Consider the following 13,778-nt stretch of genomic DNA (forward strand, 5'->3'; position numbering starts at 1 on the left):
TGCCGCTGCCCATTGCTTCCCTGGTTGTAAGTTTGGACGGCAAAGAGGGATCGTCCAGGCAGTTAGTACCCTGTCCTGGGTTTCGGCACCAAATGTTGGAATCCATGGGAGTCCGAAAGACCAGAGTAACAGGCTTTATTGAAAGGAAGAAAGGAACCCTGCCAGGCACTTCTCCTGGGGGAGAAGAGCACCGGTTACAGACTAGGGGCGAGTTATGTAGTGTTTGGGAGAGCCTGAGGGGATACTGAGGCAAAAGTCCTGGTATGTCCGGAATGCTCCTCCTTGGGGGGCTTTGAGCATGTGGGTGTTGAATCAAAAGTCCTGGTGTGTCCGGAGCCCCTCCTGGGGGTGGCTTCTCAGCTTTTTGGAATTCCTCTGTCTCAGGTTCAATAGTCCAGTAAGGGTGAGGTCTGACAGATAAGCGGAACATCAAGAGGGCAGTTTGGAATTCACTTATCTATCAATAGGATTATGAATGATGATGGGATTATCAAGGACAGACCCTCTGGCTACCTCTCCCCTTCCCCTCCCTAAGACATGAAAGTCACATAGGCCTGCAAACAAAGAAGTCATAGTGTAAAGCCAGAAGCCATGGCCAGGGCCACTATCACAGCAGCCCGGCTCATGCAGGTTCGCACTGGATTCAGACAGTCGGTAAAGAAACAACGTAACCAAAAACTGATAGGCCATTTTCTTTAATTCTAACTTACACCCGGCAGGCAAGTAAAAATACACACTGGGCTCCAAAACCCACTCACATTCAGTGTCACAAAGCCACTGACTTATCTGAGTTTCCTAGAATCAAAGGTTTCTAGCTCACCAGCCTTATTCTCCTCAGTTCCCCATCTCCTTCCTTATCCCAGATACAAACACTACACAAACTGGCATCTCACTCAGCACTCCGCCATCTTGGCTGCTTCTCCTGGCCACATGGCCTCTTTCTGCTCTCTGCTCTGCTCCCTCTGCTCTCTCATGCTAATCATCTCAGGAACCAAGAGAGCAAGCTCCCGTTCTGCCTCTATTTTATAGTGTAGAAATCCAAACCTTTAATCCAATATACAAAATAGGGAAGTCTCTAATACAAAGTCACTTATCTGAGGCATGATAGGATTGTACCACCTCACATCAAAAAGGGTGGGAAAGGCTTAGTCCGAAAACTAAACCCCAGGCTACAATGATCCCCAACACACATTAATATCACCTGGGCAACGGCCTCCACGTGGGCAGCGCCACTTTAACAAAGTGAGCATAATACATATTTTATCTGCCCAACAATCCACCCCTATGCTCACTTTACTACCCACAATCTATACCACCGGCATCCCTGTGCAAGGAAATTAGAACATTATACAAATTACAACAGCAGAAATTATACAGTTTCAACAATTACAAAGGTACACTTCACCAGTCTCTGAGCACTTAGCCCAAAGTGCAAAATGTCCTCAGCCTTCTTTCTAGCCACAGAAAAAGCTTCCTGGGGAAGGGGAGTGCTTCCAGCAAAGCCACCCCCCCACCCCCATCAGGATATTTCACATTGTCCAAAATCCGTAATACATAAGTCCATCCAACAAAGGAGCCAATGCCCACTCAGGTCGAGTCCAGGAAATCAGTCCAAGCACATGGGCGTCAGCCACCCCCCTCATTCCTGCCATCCTGGCAGGTCTTACACTGTCCCAAAGAGGGGCACATGGCGTCCAGCCCTATGTCCCAAAATCGCAGACCTACCAGGGCCACAGTAGGTGCTCCTTCCAGCTGGGCTTCCATCTTCTGGAGACTGCAAATCACAACTCCAGCCCAATTCTCATCCTCCAAAGAGGAACTGAAAACACCAGCTCCCGCTGCCAGGCTCAAGCCCCGGGCTGCCGCCACCTTCTGCTCCGCAGACATTGCAACTCCAGACCCGGCCTCAGCCTCAGCCTCAGCCCCGGCCTCCTGCCGCTGCTGGCTCTCCACAACATCCAGGGCAAGCTGCAACTCACGAACCTGTGAATCCTCCTCCAGCGTTTGCTCCATTTCCAGGCGAATCTTGCAAACCTGGTCGGCCTCCTCCTCCAGCATTTCCTCCAGCTCCAGGGTCAGCATCGGTTTCTCCTGCGTTTGCTCCAGCTCCTTCCACTGCTTGGTTTGCAGGTCCTGGGCAGCCTCTTCCACAGAGCTCTCGGTTTCCTCACGCATGGCTGTAAAAGTCAGCCAGCCTACAATCCCCAAAAGGACAGCCATGGGGAACTCTAACACTAGCCAGTCCTCTACTCCACCGCTCAAAGGCTCCTTGCTGATCTGTATCGAATCCTGCCACAGACTATGCCAAATGTAAAGCCAGGAGCCACGGCCACTATCACAGCAGCCTGGCCCGTGCAGGTTTGCATTGGATTCGGACAGTTGGTAAAGAAACAACGGAGCCAAAAACTGATAGGCCATTTTCTTTAATTCTAACTTACACCCGGCAGGCAAGTAAAAATACACACTGGGCTCCAAAACCCACTCACATTCAGTGTCACAAAGCCACTGACTTATCCGAGTTTCCTAGAATCAAAGGTTTCTAGCTCACCAGCCTTATTCTCCTCAGTTCCCCATCTCCTTCCTTATCCCAGATACAAACACTACACAAACTGGCATCTCACTCAGCACTCCGCCATCTTGGCTGCTTCTCCTGGCCACATGGCCTCTTTCTGCTCTCTGCTCTGCTCCCTCTGCTCTCTCATGCTAATCATCTCAGGAACCAAGAGAGCAAGCTCCCGTTCTGCCCCTATTATATAGTGTAGAAATCCAAACCTTAATCCAATATACAAAATAGGGAAGTCTCTAATACAAAGTCACTTATCTGAGGCATGATAGGATTGTACCATCTCACATCAAAAAGGGTGGGAAAGGCTTAGTCTGAAAACTAAACCCCAGGCTACAATGATCCCCAACACACATTAATATCACCTGGGCAACGGCCTCCACGTGGGCAGCGCCACTTTAACAAAGTGAGCATAATACATATTTTATCTGCCCAACACATAGACATCTGGCATTTGTCACATGAAAGCTAAAGCTGTAAATGTATATAAGATGTAAGTGTAAAGCCAGGAGCCGCCATTCACATGCAGGTTTGCATTGGATTCAAACAGTCAGTAAAGAAACAACGGAGCCAAAAACTGATGGGCCATTTTCTTTAATCCTAGCTTGCACCCGGCGGGCAAGTAAAAATACACACTGGACTCCAAAACCCACTCACATTCAGTGCTCACAAAGCTACTGACTTATCCGAGTTTCCTAGAATCAAAGGTTTCTAGCTCACCAGACTTATTCACTTCCATTCCCCATCTCCTTCCTTCTTCAACGTCAAACTGCACAAACTGGCCTCTCACTCAACACTGCCATCTTGGCTGCTTCTCCTGGCCTACTCCACGTGGCCTCCTTCTGCTCTCTGCTCTGCTCTCTCCTCTAATATTAATCTCAGGAACCAAGAGCGTAAACTCCCATTCTGCCCCCATTTTATAGTGTAGAAATCAAAACCTTTAATCCAATATACAAAATAGGGAAGTCTCTAATACAAAGTCACTTATCTGAGGCATGATGGGATTGTACCACCCCACATCAAAAAGGGTGGGAAAGGCTTAATTCCAAAACCAAGCCCCAGGCCACAAGGATTCTGCCTGCCCACAGCCTGCCCCCAACACACATTAATATCACCTGGGCAACGGCCTCCATGTGGGCTGTGCCATCTTTAACAAAGTGAGCATAATATATTTTATCTGCCCAACAGTAAGAAATATAACTTCGGGGAGCACGTGTTTTGGTTGCTCTGTTGGTGACACTTCCTTCATCAAGTTGTCTGGGTGTTTTTGTCCTCCTTTGATTCCTGCAATACTATAATACTGGGTTGGTGGTGATGAAATCCTTTAGCTTCTTCTTATCTAGGACATTCTTCGTATGTCCTTTGAATCTGAAGGCTAGCTTTGCTAGGTAGAGTGATCTTGGTTGTAGGTGCTCGCTGTCATCACTTTGAATCTTTCTCACCACTACCTTCTGATCTGCAAAGTTTCTGTTAAGAAATAAGCTGACAGTCTTACGGAACCCCCCTTGTAGGCAAATAACTGCTTTTCTCTTGCTGCTTTTAGGCTTCTCTCTTTGTCTTCAAGCTTCGGCATTTTAATTATGATATATCTTGGTTTGGGCCTTTATGGGTTCATCTTGTTTGGGACTCTCTGAGCTTTCTGTACTTGTATGTCTTATTTCCTTTACCTGGTGAGGAACATTTTCTAATTATTGATAGGATTGCATGTGGGACCATGACCCCTCCTCCCTTAAGTGGATGAAGGGACATTGACAAACTAAACAGTTCCAGATCACCTTCCCCCAGGCATCTGGACTGACTCACCTGGGTGTGGAAGGTCCCTTAACTTACTTAAGGTTAACCCCCCCCCCCCCATGACTACCAGACCCCACCTTCAAATCTTCTTTCTAACCCTACCTGTTAGGGAACCAGTGCTGACCTTCACCTTAGCAGTCAGCCCAGCAGATGACCCCCTAATAAACTTTTCTTGCCTGAACTCGGGTGCCCTCCTTCGGCCGACCTTACATTTTGGTGCCAAAACCTGGGAGGGGTGCTTGCCAGGACCTGTTGCATCACCCTTTGTATGGCCAGAGGCCACCACCATGCAGGTTTTCATTGAATTCGGACAGATGGTAAAGAAACAGTGGAGCCAAAAAATGGTGGGCCGTTCCTTTATTAAAGTCTCACACTGGCCAATGAGCAATTAGGCAGGGAAAACACTTTCTTTTCATTCAGGGCTTCCAAAGCCCTGACACATTCTCTGGTTCCACAACCAGGAGAATCTTCTCCGATTCCTCCTAGAATCAAAGGCCTCACCAGTCTCAGCAGAGCTCACAAAGCCCCTCACCTCTGGTTTCCCATCTGTATACCTTCTCACTCCTCTGCAAAACTGGCTTCTTCTTCAGCACTCTGCATTTTCTCTGCTCTTCCTGCAAAACTACCTGGGCCCACAAAGACCCTTCCCCCAGAAAACATTAGCAAAACAATGGCCCCTCCCAAGCAGGAATGCAATCTGCAATTTGCAATCAACTGCCCTGCTCACAGGGCAAGCACACACGTGGCTGCCCCGAGCCATTTTGTAACAATAAAAGTGTGCAAACTCAAAAAATAAAACCAAACTCATTGCCCAGCACCCTTCTCTCCCGCTTCCCTTCTTCTGGGCTTGATCTGCCTCCTGGCTGCCCCTCCTGGACCTGCCGAGAGGATGCCCTTCTCCGGGGCTTTCCATTCTTGCCACTGCTCACCCTGCAGCCTGATTTCTTCTTTCACGGGTGGGTAACAGGTGCTCCTAGCTTGGGTCTCCTGACTCTCTCTCTTGGCTACAGCCTCTCAAAAGTCCTAGTGCTAGGTCAGGAATATTCTTTCAGCCTCCAGGCCTGATCCTCACAGATTTGGAGATGCCCAATATGTAAGTGATCCTCGCTCTCGCTCTCACTCTGGGAGACTGGCCAGGAAACAGGGGCGCCTCTTCCTTTGAACCTTCCTCCTTCTAAGGTTTCTTGCACTCACTTTTCATAGCCTCTAACTTTATATGATAGGTGTTAAATTCAGCAAGTACTGTTATACTGGAGCTGCCAAAGAGTGTAACTATTAAAGGAACAGGGAGTACTGATATGGCCCCTGTGAGGCTGAGAACAAAGAAGATCAGAGACCCTTATCAGAAGTTTATGTTTGAAATTCGCCACTAAGCTAAAACCGGCCCCTGTTGCTATGCCGGCCCCTGTTGCTATGCTGCATACGACCTCCCTAGCCAATAGCTAAACTGCTACATTTGCTTCTGTATTAAGCTTGCTCACTTAGGATATATAAGGGCCTGGCTGTAAGCACCAGGCGCAGCTTCCGTTTGCAGCTCCTCGTGAGCACGGTGTCTCCGGACATCTTGGGAGTTCGCCCCTACGTAGGTTAAACTGGCCAATAAAGTAACATCTAAACTCCTGAAAGTCTCCGATGTTTGTTCTCATACCCAGTGGATGCAACAATAGGAGCCTCAAAACTGTAGTACTGCATGACCCCAATAGCAACTAGATAATGAGTCTCAATAGCCTGGAAATGACACTTCTAATTTTAACACACTTCAAGACCTCAATAACTTCTGTCAATGCAATGGCAAGTGGTTGGAAATCCCCTACATTCAGGCCTTCTTTGCTTTCCGCTCTTGTCCCCCTCTCTGTCAAACCTGTTCCACCTATCAAATCCTCTTAGCACATTCTAAACCTCCTCCTACTCCAAATTCCGACCCTCCCTCTTTAGATCCAGCTGATCAGCTAACCCTTCTAGCTTTCATGGAGGGTGGTAGTGGAGCAACCAAACGGTGCTGCGATTGGCCCACCATGAAAGCTGGAACGCCCACTAGTGGGCGGGAGGCACCAGGTTGACCAGCACTGCACAAGTGGGTGGGTTTTATAAAAAGGTTCACCATCACAGTTCTAGGAAGAGCCCATGCTGGAGGAGAGCAGAGAAAGGCCACATGGAGCAGAGGAGAGGCAGCCAAGATGGCGGAGTGCTGAAGGAGAAGCCAGTTTATGTAGAGTTTGTGCAGAGAGAAGGTGATGGGAAACAGAGGTGAATAAGGCTGGTGAGGTAGATACCTTTGATTCTAGAAACTTGGATAAGTCAGTGGCTTTGGGAGCCCTGAATGGAAAGGGAAGTGTTTTCCCACTGTGTGTATTTCTTGCTTGCCAGGTGCAAGCTAGGATTAAAGGTGATGCCTCACCAGTTTTTGGCTCTGTTGTTTCATTACCGTCTGTCCAAATCTAATGCGAACCTACATGGGCCAGGCGGCTGGATGGTGGCCGTGGCTACTGGCTTTACATTTGGCAGGATTCAATACAGATCGGTATGGAGCCACCATCACCTTTGAGTAGTGGAGTAGAGGACTAACTTCTGTTATGGTTCCCCATGGCTGTCCTTTTGGGGGCCGTAGGCTGGCTGACTTTTACAGCCATGCTTGAAGAAACCAAGAGCTCTGTGGAAGTGGCTGCCCAGGACCTGCAAACCGAGCAGTGGAAGCAGCTGGAGCAAACACGGGAGAAAGAGATGCTGACCCTGAGCTGGAGCAAGCACCAAAGGAGGCCAACCAGGATCACAAGATTTGCCTGGAAATGGAGCAGCCGCTGGAGAAGGAATCACAGGTTCGTGAGTTGCAGATTGCCCTGGATGTTGTGGAGAGCCAGCAGTGGCGGGAGGCCGGGGCTGCAAGGCCCGCCAAACAGAAAGCGGCAGCAGCCTGGGGCTCAAGCCCGCAGCGGAAGATGGTGTTTTCAGTTCCTCTTTGGACGATGAGGAGGATCAGGCCAGAGTTGCAATCTGCAGTCTTCAGAAGATGAGAGCCCAGCAGCAAGGAGTACCTACTACACCCTGGTACGTCTGTGATTTTGGGACATAGGGGTGGCTGCCATCATGCTCTCCTTAGGAGAGATGGAAATGCTGACTGCCATTGCCACATGCTTCTTCTTGAGACAGTGTAAGACCTGCCAGGTTGGCAGAGATGAGAGTGGTGGCTGAGGCCCCATGTGCATGGACTGATTCCTGAACTATGACCAGAGCGGGCACTGGCTCCTTTGTTGGATGGACTTACGGATTTTGAACAATGTGAAATACCCTGATGGGAGTGGAGGGCAGCTTTGCTGGACGCCCTCCTTCTGCCCCGGGAAGATTTTCCCATGGCTAGAAAAAAGCCCAAGGACATTATGCACTTTGGGCAAAGTGCTCAGAGACTGGTGAAGTGTATCTTTGTAATTGTTGAAATTGTATGATTTGTCATGTTGTTGTAATTTTGTGTAATGTGCCTAATTTCCTTGTGCAGGAATACCTGTGCTTTAGATTGTGAAGCAAGCAAAAGGGGTGGAATGTTGGTCAAATAAGTTTGTAAATATGATATATATGTTTCTTTCTTATAGTTTGCATTGAGTTTGGGGGACAGGCTGTAAACAGGCAGGGTTATTATAGCCTAAGGCTTAGTTTTAAGACTAGGCTTTTCCCACCCTTTTAATCCTAAAATCTTCTCAACTCTAAGCTTTTCCCCACACCCTTGACTGTTGCATGATGTGGAGTGGTGCACTCTCATGAGGAATCCCATTATGCCTCAGATAAGTGACTTTGTATCAGAGACTTGTTTGTATATTGAACTAAAGATTTTGATTTCTACACTATAAAATGGGGCAGAGGAGCCTGTAAAGCCAGAAGCCACGGCCAGAGCCACCATCAGAGCAGCCCAGCCCATGCAGGTTCGCATTGGATTCAGACAGTCGGTAAAGAAACAATGGAGCCACAAACTGGTGGGCAATAGTCTTTAATCCTAGCTTGCACCCGGTGGGCAAGTAAAAACACACACTGGGCTCCAAAACCCAATCACATTCAGTGCTCACAAAGCCACTGACTTATCCGAGTTTCCTAGAATCAAAGGTTTCTAGCTCACCAGCCTTATTCTCCTCAGTTCCCCATCTCCTTCCTTATCCCAGATACAAACTCTACAAACTGGCATCTCACTCAGCACTCCGCCATCTTGGCTGCTTTTCGTGGCCTCCTTCCGCTGCTGGCTCTACTCTTTCTGCTCTCTCATGCTAACCTCAGGAACCAACAGCGCCCCCATTTTATATTGTAGCTTCACAACCTCTAATCCAATATACAAAATAGGGAAGTCTCTAATACAGTCACTTCTCTGAGGCATGATTGGATTGTACCACCCCACATCAAAAAGGGTGGGAAAGGCTTAATCCCAAAACCAAGCCCCAGGCTACAACGATCCTGCCTGCCCCCAACACACATTAATATCACCTGGGCAACGGCCTCCACGTGGGCAACGTTATCTTTTACAAAGTGAGCATAATACATTTTATCTGCCCAACAGAGCCCATACTGGAGGAGAACAGAGAAAGACCACGTGGAGGAGAAGAGAGGCAGCCAAGATGGTGGAGTGCTGAAGGAGAAACCAGTTTGTGCAGAGTTTGTGCAGAGAGAAGGAAATGGGGAACAGAAGTATATACGGCTGGTGAGGTAGAAACTTTTGATTCTAGGAAACTTGGATAAGTCAGTGGCTTTGGGAGCCCTGAATGAAAAAGGAAGTGTTTTCCCACTGTGTGTATCTCTTGCCCACCTGGTGCAAGCTAGAATTAAAGCTAATGGCCCACCAGTTCTTGGCTTTGTTGTTTCATTACCATCTGTCCGAATCAAATTCAAATCTGCACAGGCCAGGCAGCTGTGATGGTGGCCGTGGCTACTGGCCTTACAATCTTCAATGATCCTATTTCAAACTGGTCACTTTCTGAGGCAGCAGGGATAGAAACTCAACACAGCTTTCTGTTTTGGAAGAAGGTAGGAGTCACAATTCAACTCTTAAAAGCATCATTCCCCACCTACCATGGTGGGCCATGGAGCCTGAGATGTGAAAGCTACAGAGAGCAGTTTCCAATTCCAGTCTTTTTTACCAGCCGTGACACTGGGCTGGTCCCTACCTCCTCCTCGGCCAAAATGGGGACAACAGTAAGAACCAACCAGGTTGTTATGAAGGTTAAACAATCAGAAGAATGCCCAGCATGGTGCAGGGACATAAGTGTCCACGTGAACTGTACTTAGTGGCACAGCTGTGGACAAGTGAATGATTAGCTCTCGACCAGGCTCCAGGGTAATGTGAGGACACATCTACTGAACCAGCATTCATGGCAATACCTGCCAAATGGCCCCTCATCACAAGAAGGGTGACTTTGAAATCTACCATCTCATCAAATGAACTGTTTGTTCAGCTCCCTTTTCCCCTCCATGGAGGCAGTTACCCGTAAGGCTGAGTGGGCCCTGGAGAGGAGAAGGACTGGGGTGGGACTTCCAGCAGTGCCATAGTGGGGTCCCCGCTGAGCGGTACCCTGCAGAGACCCTCACACTGCATCCGTGTGGCCGAGCGCAGAGTGAGGAGCGAGGCTGCTGCAGAAGCCGTGGCCCATTCAAGAGCTTCCCCACCCAGGGAGGGCTTTGCCCCTTGTTGAGTGAAAGTCAGAGTCTTCAAGGTCTTCAGTAAAAGGACAGAAGGGCAAGACGAGAGGTGGACCCGCCAAGAACAACAGTGACCACTGCAGTGACCCCACACAAGATGGCAGTGGCTAATACCCTTGGTGATGGTGATGCAGTGACATTCAGTGAGTGGCATTGGCAGGACTTGGGAAGTCCAGGAGGTGGCTATGAGGACAGGATGAATCCTGGGTGTGCTGAGGGATCAGCTGCTCTGTTGTGAAAGGAAATTTTCGCTCTAGGATCTGTGGCCTGTCCTCAGCCTCAGCACAGCCACCTGCCACCATAGCAGCTTCCCGGCAAGATTATTGTTCTATCTGTACTCCAATGTGACCTGCACCCTTCCTGGTAGATGAGACACGTGGTCTGATGCCCCCTCTGCCTGGTGGCAGAAGGAACGTGGTGGCAGCTACACAGAATCCTGTTTCCTGGAGGAGGACGTGGGGCCCGGTTTCCTGCCTGGATATCTCCTCTGCACCAGCAGCCTGAGTCTGTGGCTGGGTGATGACCCAATTTATTGTTGTGTCCTCAGGATCTATCACTGTCACTGTGACCTCAAGAATGTTTCCTTGAGATAGGCATGGGCTGTGTACTGTCTTTGTTGTATTTGGGAGGGTGATCTGTGCCCAAGGACTTGTGCCAAAAAGTCCCTATGAATTCTATGAATTTGTGGCAGAGCATTCAGTTATATTCTCTCTACTCCTGAAAGATTATCTTAAGCTCTGACTGAAGCAGATGTGCTGCAGGACATGGGAGCTGAGTCATCCTTGGGGTTCCTGCATCCATGGCAAGCGTGTTTTCACTGAGATCATGCTATCGTGTGTGCCGTGGTCATCCCCTCTGAAGGCCTGTCCCTCCTATTACCCAGCAGTGGCTAATGGAGTAGATGTTCACCTCCCACCTGGGATTTGCCCACACTGCCGAGGCTGGGACAATCTCAGTTCTTTGTTTTTGTTTTTAATTTATTCATTTTTAGAGAGGAGAGTGAGAGATAGGGGGAGGAGCAGGAAGCATCAACTCCCATATGTGCCTTGACCAGGTAAGCCCAGGGTTTCGAACCAGTGACCTCAGTGTCCCAGGTCAACGCTTTATCCACTGCGCCACCATAGGTCAGGCCAATCTCAGTTCTTAAATTCAGGTGTGATGGTGCCATAGCTGCATCATGTTGTCCAGGGCTTAATTGCTGTTTAGAGGACATTTCTTCTTGGTTAGCTCAAGATTCTTGTCCTCTTTCCCCAGGATGACACAAGTGTGGCAGGTGGGGTTCTGTAGGGTGTGTTGGTAGGGTAAGACCAGGCTGCTGGGGGTTCTTTGATCTACTCCCCGTAAAACCTGAAGAATCCCTAGCCCAACATGGCCTGGGCCATCAGCTTCTCAGGCTGTGCTTACCCATCACAGCCCTCTCCTGGATTCTCACCTGCTTCCTCCCCACTCACGGGCTCGGGGATAATAGCATGGACCCTGATGTAGATCCCCCAGGACTGACTGGATGAGGTCCCTCATGGTTCCCCACCACTCACTGGTGTGCAGGGTCAGCCCAGAACCCTCACATCAGGCTGGGTCACTGGGGTTTCTGGGAGGCTCAGCACATGGCCCTGGTCTCCACCTGGGCAGGGGGAGCAGCAGGGCCACCCGCCCACTTTCTGATCCTCACACCTTCTCTGGGGCTCTGTCATTCTCTCCCCTGGCTCCCTCACTGTGGGGATATGAGAGGCAGGCACAGGGCCCTTTCTCAATGACTCGCCAAAATCTTGGAGTATCTGCAAGGGAGTCATTATAATGGGGTGAGTGAGGAGAGGAGGGCAGTGGAAGACAATGATAAACTGGTGAAATAACAATAACGGATGACTGTCCAGGGCCCTGAGAGGGGCTGGAATGGAGCTCTAGAGGAAATGCAGGAGGTGGTGCTCAGTGAGATGGAACAGACGTGAGGGATGGGGGGGTCACAGAATATGGGCTCTTGGTGGCTTGATGGAGCTCAGTAATTCTTGGACATTTGCTTGAGGACAATGTAATATCTAGAGGAGAACACATGAGGGTGAATCGATTTGCAAGTTGAGTCCACTAAGACTCCAAACCCCAGGTCCTGAGCCCTGGGGTTCAAGCTCATGGAAGTTCTAGGGAGACTCATTCAGTCCCATGTGGAGAGTGTGGATTGGCTCCTCCCTGTCAGGTTCCTGAGTCAGGTGTCCAGTGCTAGGTCATCTCCATCCCTGTCCTGGGAAGTCTTATTGAGGTCCTTCCTGACACCCAGGGAGCAGGGGATGTCACTGTGTGAGTGACAAGTGACTGCACAGAGGTGTTTGCTCCTTGACTTCTCTCACTGGTCCTTCTCCTGGGCCAGGGGGGCAGCTTTGGGGGCCTGTGCCTGGCTCACTGTGTCCCTGCTCACAGTACTAGGGGGACTCAACTCTCCAGGCTCTTGCTGCTTGATCAGTACTCATTGCTGCTTCTGTTGCCCTGCACCCCTTGGCCAGGGGTGCCCAGAGGTGAACATGGTTACCCAATAGTGGGATTCAAAGAATTTAACAACCGGTTCTCAGCCCTAATGACCATTTAAGTATAAAAAATGATCTACCAAAAAGAAGTTTATTATTTCATGCATTTAATACTTAAATAAGAAGAATAAAAGAGGTACACAAAACTATATTATATTAAATACTTTTAAAATATTAAAAAAAATATTAAATAATACCTGACAAAAAATAGTAAAACTGACAAAAAATAGTAAAACTGTTATTTAAGATATTTCCAATAACAGCATATCACCACCTGGTTGTTTGGTACTCTTTCTCTTTACATTATATGTTTTTTTACTGAAGTAACAAAAGTGAGGGAATTAAAATGTAGTATTTCATCAAAGGTATAATGAATTTTATGAAATGAATAAATAAATACTACAAACATAGTTCCCTCAAATTTTTTTCACCTTTGGACAGAACAAACATTACTGCAGACACTTAGAATACGCTGTTGCACAGACGAATGTTAACATAGAGTAAGGAATGTAAATTTGTGATTTCCACTCTGGGCAGCTGCCCAGATGCCCAGCTTAGAGAGAACCCTGATTACAAGTGCCATTTTAACAACCAGTTCACCAAACTCAACAAAAGATTAGGTATCGGTTCTGTGGAACTGGTGCAAATTGGCTGAGTCTCAGCACTGAGCATAAGGTATAGTTATAAGATAAAATATGATATGATTGGGGGGGAAAAAAGGATATGTGGATAAAAAAGGAAGCCACATGCTGAAACTGACCAGCTCAGGGAAGGCCTGTTCATGGTGGGCAGTCATGTCCTAGGGAGGTATTTTTCTCTAACAAAGGTCAAAGCTTACCTTAACCCGGCCTATCTTTTTTATGCATCTATAATAACTTACCTGTTAACATGCCTTTGAAATGTAAGGGTCATCTTCATTTCCTGCCCCCCTCAGGGCAGGCTCTCACCAGAGCCAAAACCAACAAACCCCCTCATTGTATAATTACGTGAATTAACTGTTAACTAGCTAATGCCTGCCTATGTAAAAAAGTTTCAGTCTATACATATTTTACTTTTTATCCAATCCCAGAGATTTCCCCACTTTTGTTTCTCCCAGCTCCCTAATCTGTCACCAGTCAATTTCATGTTACCCCCTACATCTTTCCCTTTGATTCTAATGTGTAAAATTAGTGGTGAAACCACCATTTTCTGGAGCATTTTCTCACTTCATTGAGACTTTGCTTCCCAGCAATTGTCAA

This window comes from Saccopteryx leptura, chromosome 7 (genome assembly GCF_036850995.1).
Source record: "Saccopteryx leptura isolate mSacLep1 chromosome 7, mSacLep1_pri_phased_curated, whole genome shotgun sequence".
In the NCBI taxonomy this organism is placed as follows: Eukaryota; Metazoa; Chordata; class Mammalia; order Chiroptera; family Emballonuridae; genus Saccopteryx; species Saccopteryx leptura.